This window comes from Bos indicus, chromosome 3 (genome assembly GCF_029378745.1).
Source record: "Bos indicus isolate NIAB-ARS_2022 breed Sahiwal x Tharparkar chromosome 3, NIAB-ARS_B.indTharparkar_mat_pri_1.0, whole genome shotgun sequence".
NCBI lineage: Eukaryota > Metazoa > Chordata > Mammalia > Artiodactyla > Bovidae > Bos > Bos indicus.
In genome coordinates, this window is record NC_091762.1 from 107,279,847 (window position 1) to 107,293,154 (window position 13,308).

At 40.6% G+C, this 13,308-nt stretch overlaps 1 non-coding gene and 2 pseudogenes across 1 annotated transcript; 1 reads left to right on the forward strand and 2 right to left on the reverse strand.

The window, feature by feature from the left end:
- Positions 1–423: 423 nt before the first annotated feature.
- Positions 424–10,511, reverse strand: LOC109556911 (probable ribosome biogenesis protein RLP24 pseudogene; annotated as a pseudogene).
- Positions 1,052–1,175, forward strand: LOC139182367 (U6 spliceosomal RNA; annotated as a pseudogene).
- On the reverse strand, positions 8,975–9,046 carry TRNAA-UGC (transfer RNA alanine (anticodon UGC)). The gene has a single exon. It is a non-coding gene; the product is annotated as a tRNA-Ala (tRNA).
- Positions 10,512–13,308: the final 2,797 nt, after the last annotated feature.

The window sequence follows — 13,308 nt, forward strand, 5'->3', positions numbered from 1 at the left end:
ATCACTGACTCAATGGATATGAGCTTGGGTAAGCTCCGGGAGTTGGTGATGGACAGGGAGGCCTGGCGTACTGCAGACCATGGGGTCGCAGAGTCGGACACAACTGAGCGACTGAACTGGACTGAACTATATAAATGCTGTCTACTGCCATCAACCAAATGGCATGGCCATTTTGTGTCCACAGTTCACTTCTGTATTTACAAACATAATTTTCATGAATTACAGAAGTGTATCTCTCAGTGAAGGTTTAATATTGAGATGCATCCATACTACCTGCTGTCCCACAGATAACGCTGTAGGAGAGAAGTACTTTCATCCATTTCTGAGTGATCTTATGTGAAAAAATCAATAATTTAGAAGTTCTATGCCTCCATAGGAGATTTCCAGATTCACTTAAAGAAATGGTTTCAAGCAGTAAGAGTTTTAAGAAACATCTTCCATGTCAACATCCTGTTGTAAATTCTGTACCTTTTTGTTTTCCTGCTACTTTCCTTCACCTGAAAGAAGGGCCCAGATAAGATGGATGCTTGGCTTGACTGCTTTAATGTTCTGAACTTTACGTAGTTTTTTATTTTTCTTCAACTTGTTCATTATAAATTTAGCTTGGCATTTCTGTTTGATCTCTTCAACTCTCTTCATCACATCAGTGGTTTTATTCCATAGCTCTTCCTGTTATTTGACAGTGAGATCTATGGAATACATTTTTCAAATTCAAGTGAATTACCGCTGTGAGTTCTATATAGTTGCTATCTGGAATGCTTTAGTCTGTCTGATCTTGCGAGGATTTCATTCTTTTTTAAGTATTTATAACACTTGGTTTTACAGAATCTGAACACCTTTGGAAACAAACATGATGCTGTGGCCTGGGCAAACAGGGCTGAACAGAAATAACACTTCTCAGTCTGCTTGTTGAACTCGCATGGGGATGTGCAGGCTTAAGATGAAATGACATAGCCCTGCCACAGAAAGTGCTTCTCCAAGACAGACTAAATTTCAAGCTCATTTAGCTGACATGAAATCTGTGGAATTCAGGTAAATAGGTAGGTGATGCTCGCTTTGGCAGTGTATATACTAAAATGGGAACAATACAGAGAAGATTAGCATGGCCTGAATGATGCTCAATGATTTTTGTGCTCAATGATGACACAAAAATTCATGAAGTGTTCCATATTAAAAAAAAAAAAGAAACATTGCATTAGTCAGAACAGTCTAAATGTTCTGCAACAAAATGGTCCTTAGTTCTTTACTTACTTCGAAATATTTAAGCAAATGATCTAAATGAGAAAATACTATAAAGCCTCTTCCAGAAAAATTTATAGAAATCTTTTTAATTGACCTTGATTTATACTTGTTTTTTTTTTCCCTTAAACACACAAGCACAGAGTCTCCTATAAGAAAGGACTATTAGGCTTAATTTGCTTGAGGACACTGAGATGTTAATAGAGCTTCCCAGGTGGCATTAGTGGTAAAGAACCCACCTGCCAATGCAAGAGAGGTAAGAGACATGGGTTCAATCCCTGGGTTAGGTAGATCCTCTGGAGAAGTGCATGGCAACCCACTCCAGTATTCTTGCCTGGAGAATCCTATGGACAGAGGAGCCTGGCTGGCTATAGTCCTTAGGGTCGCAGAGAGTTGGACACGACTGAAGCGACTTAGCATGCATGCCCTCACTGAGATATTGATAAACGTTGAATTCCTAAGTATCTTCTACTATATTTCATTTTGCATGTAACTTTCATCCTATCAGTCTAGGAAAAGTCTTTTTTTTTGTTTTGTTTTAGTTTTTGACTCTTCAACCACAAACCTAGAGAACATGGTTCACTTAAAGAATGAAATGTAGAATAGATGGAATCCATTTTTGCTTATAAATAGTCTGATAGAAAATGAGGGCAGAGCCATCTTTCAAGGTGTAATCAAGACAGAACTTCAAGGAATCCTGGAGCAATAGTAACTTGCCAAGAAAATTCAAGACACTTTCATTAACTCTCAATATTCTTTATTCTTTAGTCCCATCAATTGTATGTACATATTATTTTCCAGATTATTATGTCATAGACTGAGGTGAGAGGGAAATATTTGTTTTCAATATAGTCCAACAACTTTGGTAGCTAGGCTCCAAGATGGTACCCAATAATCCTCTCCTTTTGATATTTATTTATTTTTTATTTAAAAAATGTTACAACCAAAAGGTATTAAACACCCCAAGTGTCCATCAATTGATATATGGATAAAATATAGTAATTCTATACAAGGGAATATTTTTTCAGAAAAAAAAATTTCCCAGTTTTATTGAGAGCTGATTGACATGTAATACTGTGCAAGCTTAAGGGATATAACTTGATAATTTGGTATGCCTATATATTGCAAGGGCTTCCCTCATAGCTCAGTTGTTAAAGAATCTGCCTGCAATGCAGGAAACCCTGGTTCGATTCCTGAGTTGTGAAGATCCCCTGGAGAAGGAAATGGCAATCTACTCTAGTATTCTTGCCTGGAGAATCCCACAGGCAGAGGAGCCTGGCAGGCTACAGTCCATGGGGTTACAAGAGTTGGACATGACTTAGCAACTAAACCACCACCATATATTGCAAAATGACTGTCACAATAATTTTCTTAATAATTTAGTTAACACCTCTTAAACTACATAATTACTTTTTGTGCATGTATGGGAGGTGGGAATATTTAAGATTTACTCTGGCCTTGTGATATTCATTCTCTTGTGTTCTTGCCCTCCACATTTAATAAAGACTGACTTGTGAGATCTTTAGAATTCTCCCAAAGTGATAGTATGAACCTACTGAGTGTAGGTCATAAAGTAGGTCTTCCGCTTTAGTCTCTTGGGAAACTTGCTTTTGAGGAACAAGTCACTATTTTATGAAGATTCTAAGTAACTCTGGGAGATACTCACATGGAAAGGAACTGAGGCCTCCTACCAACAGCTGACATCAACTTTCCCATTTGGAAGCAGATCCCTAACCCCAGTCAAGCTTTCAGACGACTACAACTCTAGTTGACATCTCAATTGCAACCTCATGAAAGATTCTGAACTTCCCTGCCAAATTGCTCCTGCATTCCTGATCCACAGGAACTGTGAGATGTAATAGTTTATTGTTGTTTTATGCCACTAAATTTGGGGGTAATTTGTTATATAGCAATAGATAATTAATATACTCTCCATTTTCAAGAATAATGACAGAAACCCTCAGGAAAGCAAGGACCTCAGGCTGACAACCATAAGGAACTGAACTCTGCCGACATTCAGTGAACTTCAGATGAGATTGTATCCCTTTTGGACACCTTGATTGTGTCCCACTTCAACACTGTGAGATACTGAGCAGATGACTCAGCTAACCTGTAGCCATACTCCTTACTCACGGGAACTGTGAGATAATAAATTTGTGTTGTTCTAAAAAAGAAGAGTAATGGTAATCAGGGGAGCCTAGCCGTAATGTGGTCTGTAACAGTATAACAAAATTGCCATCTCCAAATTTATCCCCAAAGATGTATTAAAAAATAGTGCATTTATTTTGTAAGTAAATTTGGGGAAAAATATCCTATTTAGTCCATAAAACTATTCCAAGAAGGCATTGCTAGTTGAGGGGAACTATTTAGCAGATATTATGGAAAATGTCACAGGAAAGAGGTCTGACAAGCTTGGGAAGTACCAAGTGAAGCAAAGTTGAACAGACTTCTCTGTTTGATACTGGACTTCTTAGAGCCTCATGATGCTGACATGCACTGTGACTCTTCAAGGGAGGATTATAATATGAAACACTTCCTTTGTTTAATTAACTAAGAAACCCCTTTTTTGGGACTCATCTAATGAGACTAAAATTTGTGGAATATACTTGGGACACTGGCCAAAGAGAAATGACCCATACCGTACAATCTCCCTATTATCAATATTGTCATTCAGAACCTTCTGAGATAACTGTGTCTGCTTCAAGTATATAGAACAAATAGAAGTTTAAATTTTTTCCTGTATAATCTACATTAGAAAATAATCTGATAAAAATGCATATAAAACCAAATCACGTGGCTGTCGAGTTGAAATTAACACAACATTGTAAATTAACAGTACTTCAATTTGTAAAGAAAGCTTTAAATTTTATAAAACTGCAAAACATGGCAATAGAAAAATGAAATCATAGAAGTCTGCAAAGAAAATGGAGATATTATGAACAGCCTGGGCTTCTGTGGTGGCTCAGACGGTAAAGAATTTGCCTGCAATGGGGAGACCTGGGTTCAGTCTCTGGGTTGGGAAGATCCCTTGAAGAAGAGAATGGCTACCCACTCCAGTATTCTTGTGTGGAGAATTCCATGGACAGAAGAACCTGTAAAATGTCTTTTGCTGGGCAAAGACAGTCTCTTCAATAAATGGTGCTGGGAAAACTGGACAGCTACATGTAAAACAATGAAATTAGAATACTTCCTAACACCATACACAAATATAAACTACAAATGGATTAAAGACCTAAATGTAAGACCAGAAACTATGAAACTCTTAGAGGAAAACATAGGCAGAACACTTGATGACATAAATCAAAGCGAGATCCTCTATGACCCACCTCCTAGAGTAACGGAAATAAAAGCAAAAGTAAACAAGTTGGACCTGATTAAACTTAAAAGCTTTTGCACAGCAAACGAAACTATAAGCAAGGTGAAAAGACAATCTTCAGAATGAGAGATAATAATAGCAAATGAAACAACTGACAAAGGATTAATTTCCAAAATATACAAGCAGCTCATACAACTCAATACCAGAAAAACAAACAACCCAATCAAAAAGTGGGGAAAAGATCTAAACAGACATTTCTCCAAAGAAGACATACGGATGGCTAACAAACACATGAAAAGATGCTCAATGTCGCTCATCAGTAAAAAAAATGCAAATCAAAACTACAATGAGATATCACCTCACACGGATCAGAATGGCCCTCATCAAAAAGTCTACAAACAATAAATTCTGGAGAGGGTGTGGAGAAAAGGGAACCCTCTTGCAGTGTTGGTGGGAATGGAAATTGATACAGCCACTGTGGAAGACGGTATGGAGATTCCTTAAAACCTAGAAATAAAACCACCATATGACCCAGCAATCCCAGTCCTACTCATATACCCTGAGGAAACCAAGTTGAAAGAGACACATGTATCCTATTGTGCACTGCAGCACTATTTACGATAGCTAGAACATGGAAGCAACCTAGATGTCCATTGACAGATGATGAATGGATAAAGAAGTTGTGGTACATATACACAATGTAACAATGCTCAGCCATAAAAATAAACACATTTGAGTCAGTTCTAATGAGTTGGATGAGGAAAATCCCATGGATGGAGGAGTCTAGGAGGCTGCAGTCCATGGGGTTGCTGAGGGTCGGACACGACTGAGCGACTTTGCTTTCACTTTTTGCTTTCACTTTTAACTTTCACGCATTGGAGAAGGAAATGGCAACCCACTCCAGTGTTCTTGCCTTGAGAATCCCAGGGACAGGGGAGCCTGGTGGGCTACCGTCTATGGGGTCGCACAGAATCAGACACGACTGAAGTGACTTAGCAGCAGCAGACCCTATTATACAGAGTGAAGTGAGTCAGAAAGAGAAAGATAAAGATCATTTTCTAATGCATATATACAGAATCTAGAAAAATGGTACTGAAAAATGTATTTACAGGGCAACAATGGAGAAATAGATACAGAGAAGGGACTTATCAACATGGGGAGAGGGGAGGAGAGGGAGGAGAGATGTATGGAAAGAGTAACATGGAAACTTACATAACCATGTGTAAAATAGATAGTCAACAGGAATTTGCTGTATGGCTCAGGAAACTCAAATAGGGGCTCTGTATCAACCTAGAGGGGTGGGATGGGGAGGGAGATGGGAGGGAGGTTCAAAAGGGAGGGGATATATGTACATCTATGGCTTTATTTTTCTGGGCTCCAAAATCACTGCAGATGGTGACTGCAGCCATGAAATTAAAAGACGCTTACTCCTTGGAAGGAAAGTTATGACCAACCTAGATAGCATATTCAAAAGCAGAGACATTACTTTGCCAACAAAGGTTCGTCTAGTCAAGACTATGGTTTTTCCTGTGGTCATGTATGGATGTGAGAGTTGGACTGTGAAGAAGGCTGAGCGCCGAAGAATTGATGCTTTTGAAGTGTGGTGTTGGAGAAGACTCTTGAGAGTCCCTTGGACTGCAAGGAGATCCAACCAGTCCATTCTGAAGGAGATCAGCCCTGGGATTTCTTTGGAAGGAATGATGCTAAAGCTGAAACTCCAGTACTTTGGCCACCTCATGCGAAGAATTGACTCATTGGAAAAGACTCTGATGCTGGGAGGGATTAGGGGCAGGAGGAGAAGGGGACGACAGAGGATGAGATGGCTGGATGGCATCACTGACTTGATGGACATGAGTCTCAGTGAACTCCGGGAGTTGGTGATGGACAGGGAGGCCTGGTGTGCTGTGATTCATGGGGTCGCAAAGAGTCGGACACGACTGAGCGACTGATCTGATCTGATCTGATGGCTGATTCATGTTGAGGTTTGACAGAAAACAGCAAAATTTGTAAAGCAATTATCCTTCAATAAAAAATAAATAAATTTTAAAAATGTATTTTGCCCATTTTTCTGTTTGGTTGCTTTTCGTTTCATTCTCTTTGATAAAAAGCCATTCATTTTAAAGTGGCTAAATTCATCAATCTTCTCCTTAACGCTATGCGTTTATTTACATCTTTAAGAAATTCTTCTTAGCCAAAGTTATTAAAGACATTTTGCTATATTTTCTTCCAAAGGTTTGGACTTTTTGCCCTATTTGTTTCAGTTCTTTGTATATTTGGAATTTAATTTAAAAATGCTTTTATTTTATTTGTTTGGCTGCAGCAGGTTTTCGTGGCGGCATGTAGAATCTTTAGCTGCAGTTGCAGCATGTAGGATCTAGTTCTCTGACCAGAGGTGGAACCTGAGTCCCCTGCAATGAGAGCATGGAGTCTTAGCCAGTGGACCATGATGGAGGCCCTGAAAAAATGTTTTGAATATTTTCACTGTTTCTAGTAGTAAGCTCCTAATGGTCCTTGAAGGTCCTTGCCACTTAATATTCACACCCTTGAGTAGTTTCCTCCCTCAGTGAATCAGGGTTGGTTTCTATGATGGTAGTAGTGATGCTGTGTGACTTTGAGACTAGATTATAACAGGCATTGTGGCTTCAACCTCAGTACCTTGGGATGTTTGCTCTGGGGTAAATCAGCCACTAGGTTGTGTGAACCCAATCAGCCCTGTGAGGAAATCCACAAGGAAAGGAATGGAGGCCTCCTGCTAACAGGATGTACCAAGTTGCCAACAAGATGACTGAGACACTTAAAGTACATCCTCCAGCCCCAGTCAAGCCTTCAGATGACTGCAGCCTCATTAGAGATTCTGAGGACCATTCAACAAAGCTGCTTTTGAAATTAAATGTAAGAGATAACAAATGCTTGCTGCTAAAACTGAATCATTAAGTTTTGGGGCAATTACTTATATAGCAATAGGTCATTAATACACTATTTAAATATATTATTTCTCTATAAGTACTACTTTCGCTGCATGCCAAAAAATTTGACCTGTAATATTTTAGTTTCAAGTATTTTTTTTTTACTTTTTAAATTGAAGTATAGTTGATTTACAATGGTATGATCTATTTTCTAGTTTCCATGATGATTTCTTCCTTGACCATCAATCATTTGAAAATATGTTTTTTAAATTTCCAGATTTTTAAATTTATCTTTTTGGTATTCTTCTTACATATTTTATTATTCTGATAAAATACACATAATGTGAAATTTGCCATTTGAAGCAATTTTAAATATATGATTCAGTGGTATTGGTTATATTCACCATGTTATAAAACCATCACCAAAAAACTAAGATCATGGCATCTGGTGCCATCACTTCATGGCAAATAGAAGGGGAAAAAGTGGAAGCCGTGACAGATTTTCTTTTCCTAGGCTCCGAAATCACTGTGGACGTTGATTGCAGCCATGAGATTAAAAGATGCTTGCTCCTTGGAAGGAAACCTATGACAAACCTAAACAGACTATTAAAAAGCAGACATCACTTTTCCTACAAAGGTCTGTCTAGCCAAAGCTATGGTTTTTCCAGTAGTCATGTACAGATGTGAGAGTTGAACCATAAAGAAGGCTAAGCACAGAAGAATTGATGCGTTTGAATTGTGGTGCTGGAGAAGAGTCTTAAGAGTCTCTTGGACTGCAAGGAAATCAAATCAGTCAATCCTAAAGAAATCAACCCTGAATATTCATTAGAAGGCCTGATGCTGAAGGTAAAGCTCCAATACTTTGGCCACCTGATGCACAGAGCTGACTCGTTAGAAAAGATCCTGATGCTGGGAAATGCTGAAGGCAAGAGGAGAAGGTGGAGGCAAAGGATGGGATGGTTAGATAGCATCACTGACTCAATGGACATGAGTTTGAGCAAACTCCAGGAGATAGTGGAGGACAGGGAAGCCTGGTGTGCTGCAGTCCATGGGGTCGCAGAGTTGGACTTGACTTAGTGACTGAACAACAAAACATCAAGAACAAAGAGAAGACTTAAAAAGTAATGAGAATCCACTGAGTTGTACACTTAAAGATGGTTAAAATGGTAAATACTATGTTACGTATATTTTATCAAAAAAAATTCTGAGAAGTTTAACTAAGGTCAGCAGTTCTAAATTAAAACCTTTACCAGTCTCTATAACTTGCAGGCATGTGTGTGTATGTGTGTGTGCACGCACATACTCAGTCATGTCCAACTCCTTGTGACCCCATGGACTGTAGCCTGCCAGGCTCCTCTGCTGATGGAATTTTCCAGACAAGAATAATGGAATGGGTTGCTATTTCCTACTCCAGAGGATCTTCCTGAGCCAAGAGATCAAACCTGCATCTTGTGCATCCTCTGCACTAGCAGGCAGATTCTTTACCACTGAGCCAGGTGGGAAGCCCAAAATTTGGAGATGCCGGGGATTGAACCCGGGGCCTCATACATGCAAAGCATGCGCTCTACCACTGAGCTACATCCCCTGACAAACTTTAGTATGGTGAATTTCAATACAGTGATTACAGCCAGGAATCATGCTGCATATACCAATCCTTCCAGTTACCCTATTGTTGGTTTTTCTGGCAGTCAAGGGTTCCTAAATTTCTCTAGTGAAATTAAACAAAGGAAAATATCCAGGATTTTTAGACTCTATTGTTACTTGCCTAGACTTTCAGTCATTGCTATTTGATTTTTCTTGGTTGTACTTTTAATTCCCTCTAATTTATTTCAACAAATTAAACATAATTAAACTACAGTTTATAGTTCAAAATAGCAGTATCTTGGGACTTTCCTGGTGGTCCAGTGGTTAAGAATCCAACTTGCAATGCTGGGGACACAGGTTCAATCCTTGGTCTGGAAAGATCCCACATGGCACGGGACCCCACCCGTAGCCCACTAAATCCTGTGTATCCCAGCTACTGAGCCTAAGCCCCAGAGCCTGGGGGGCTGCAACTACTGAAGCCCAAGCGTCTCGAGTCCATGTTTTACAACAAGAGAAACCACTGCAATGAGAGGCCCAGGCACCACAAGGGAGAGTAGACCCCACTCACTGCAACTAGAGAAAGCCCATGTGCAGCAATGGAGACTCAATGCAGCCAAAATTTTTTTTAATTAAAAAAAAAAACGTATTTCTGATCTTTATGGGTATGTTCCTCTAGCTGGTTGTTTCCGCTTATAGGGATTTGTTTCTTCGAGCAGTCAGAGGCTTTTTAAAAAAATTGTGAGTCATGTTGAAACTTTGTGGGAAATATTTGAGGCCTGAGTTTAATCATATTCTTCAAGAGGAAGTTTGGGTTTGCTTCTCCCAGCTGTCTCTCTGCCCTGCCAACCCAGAAACACTCTAAATTTTCATCTTGGAGTGTTTGGTTCATACAGATAAGGAGAGTATGTCCCAAGGTAAACACGTATAAGTGGAGGCATGGGATAGAGAATTCTCAGGAGAGACGGTTTTGTGTTTATTTTTCACTCTTCTCTGATCCAAGTGAAGATAGGCCTGCATCTCCACTCCCACTTTCCCAGTTTTTATTTTCAGTTTGCTCACTGTCCGCCGAGGCTGTTAGTGGCTTGGGTGCTGGAGAGGCTCAGCCTCGCCCTCTGACTTTATTTTCTGCTCTCTTTAGACCCAAGGTGGTCTTCCCTCTAGCTCAGCTGGTAAAGAGTCTACCTGCAATGCAGGAGACCCCGGTTTGATTCTTGGGTAGGGAAGAATCCCCTGGAGAAGGGATAGGCTACCCACTTCAGTTTTCTTGGGTTTCTCTGGTGGCTCAGATGGTAAAGAATCCACTTATAATTTGGGAGACCTGGGTTCGATCCCTGGGTTGCAAAGATCCCATGGAGGAGGGCCTGGCAAACCTACTCCAGTATTCTGGTTTGGAGAATTCATCACAGTCCATGGGGTTGCAAAGAGTCAGACGTGACTGAGTAACTTTTACTTTTCCTTACCTCCATGGTTCATGAAAACACAGATGCTGGGTCACTAGGAATCTGTATATGGCACTGGTTCAAATATGAGTCTCACACTTGCTTACTCCTGTTTTCTCCTAGAGACGCCTCACATTCCGGTCAAGGTCAGTCATGCATTTACAAGATTTTCTTTTCATTTTATCTAGTTTCTTTTGTTTGCTTTGTTTTTGCCTTTTTTTTTGAAGTGAAGTGAAGTGAAGTGAAAGTCCTCAGTTATGTCCGACTCTTTGTGACCCCATGGACTCTACAGTTCATGGAATTCTCCAAGCCAGAATACTGGAGTGGGTAGCTGTTCCCTTCTCCAGGGGATTTTCCCAACCCAGGGATCCTACCCAGGTATCCCGCACTGCAGGCGGATTCTTTATCAGCTCCTCTGTATTAGATTTTCTGTACTTTTTCATAGATGAGTATCTTTTTAACAATTTATTTTTCCTTTAGACATAGAATGCTAAAACCCATAAGGAAAGATCACTTATTGGGAGACTTCTCTTTGCAGTTCATCTAACCTGTTTAGGTGGAGGAGGAAATGGCAACCCACCCCAGTATTCTTGCCTGGAGAATCCCATGGACACAGGAGCCTGGCAGGCTGCAGCCCATGGGGTCCCAAAGAGTCGAGTGACTAACACACACTCACTCACACACACACATACACACAAAACCTGCTATCGGGAAACATGCTATCGGGAACCTGGAGGAATACAATGAGTAGCTTGTTGCAGCCTCAATTATACCACTTCTTGTTAGAGCCCAACACCCTGGCCTTAGAGTTGTCCAGGTGGTCACTCTTCATACCTTCAGTGACTCACCTGTACTTTTACCAATTGCTATGGGTCAGACAAGGAGCTTGGTAGTCAGAAGCCACAGAGACATGTCCTGACACCTGCTGGTGGCTGAGGGAGTCTTCACCTCAGAAAGGTGGGAACCTCATTTTTGTTGCCCAGTTTGAAAGTTCAGCCTTCATTGTTTCCTACTTCGTGTCATATTTGGGGCATAATTGCATGGATACAAAGATGAAACAGTGAAGGTTACTGTTCTTGAAGAGCTCATCATCTCTTTAGCAGGGAAAGAGAAAGACATGCATCCAGGTATTTACATTGTGGTAGGTGTTATGGTGTGTGTGAGAAAATAGAACATATGCACGGGTCTCTGCAGCCAGTTCCTGGCTCAGCTGCTGAAACCCTTGTAGTTTCTTAATAGATAAGAGCATCTTTCTTTTTAATGGGGCAACTTTGAGTGGGCTCCTGGATGGGGACTGGTCACCAGAAAGACCAAGCCATGATTAGAAGCTTGGAATTTTCAGCCCTGCCTCCACCCTCACTTCTCTAGTGAGGGTAGAAGGGTTGGAAATGGGAGTTAATAATTGATCACGCCTATACAAGTAAGCTTCTGTAAAATGCCAGTAGCATGGGCTTCTGAGAGCTTTCATGCTGGTGAAACAGCCGTATACTGGGAAGGTATGCCCCCTAACTCCATAGAAACAGAAGCTCCTGCTCTTGGGACCCTCCCAGACCTCGCCCTGTATGTCTTCACCTGCCTCTTCATCTGTATCCTTTATCACATAATTTTTTAACAGACTGGTAAATGTGTTTCCGAGTTCTGTGATCCACTGTAGCAAGTTACTCAAATTTGAGTACAGGAATGTGGGAACTTCCAATTTGTAACCAAGTTGTTTAGAAGTCTTGGGTAACCTGTTATTTGGGACTGGCATCTGAAGTGGGGACAGTCTCATGGGACTGAGCCCTTCATCTGTGTGATGTGACACTCTCTTCAGGGCAATCGTGTCAGAACAGAGTTAACTGTAGGACACTCAGCTGGGGTCACAGAGAATTGCTTAGTGGTCACACATCTGGTGACCAGAAGTGTCAGAAGTTGTGTGGCAAGTTCAGAGTGCCATGGAAAAGACTCGTTAACTGTGCATTTCTTCGTAAGGAACTCTCTGTAGCTCCCAGGCTTACTTCTTTTAGTTACAGCTATAAGCAGAGACAAAGTAGAGTCTCCCTTCCCCTATGGCCATTTTTAGGAAAAGGAAACAAATTGGCCCAGCCTGAGTCAAATGTCCTCTTTCTGAGGACATTGAAAAACCAATGAAACAAATTCTGGGCACAGATTACATATACGACAGCCAAAGTTTTGCGGGATGAATGAGGAGGAGCTGGGTGTGGTGAGCTGGAAAGATGCGTGGCCCTTGCCTTCCTATAGCACCCAAACCCAATCAGTCCAATCATCCTGCTATGTTCTTTGCCAGAGCAGCAAAGCCCAGTCCTAAACGCTGGGCTGCCTGGGAATTCCCAGGCAAAAGATCTAGATCTCATGATGTTGGTTGGATGAGGAGGGATGGTGCTGGGTATGCTACTTTACAAAGAAGAAGCCTGGTTCACTGATCTAGAGGGCCATCATATTTATATACAATGGAATACTACTCAGCCATAAAAAAGAATGAAATAATGTTGTTGGTAGCAACATGGATGGAGCTAGAGATTAACATACTAAGTGAAGTAAGTCAGAAATAGACAAATACCATAGGATATCACTTACATATGGAATATAAAGTATGACACAAATAAACTTCTTTGCAGGACAGAAACAGACTTAAAGATATAGAGAGCAGACTTGTTGCCAAGGGGGAGGGAATGGGGGAGGATGGATTGAGAGTTTGGGATTAGCAGATGCAAATTATTATATACAGAATGGATAAAGAAGGCCCTACTGTATAACACAGGGATATTCAGTATCTTCTGATAAGCCATAATGGAAAAGAATATGAAAAAGAATGTATGTGTGT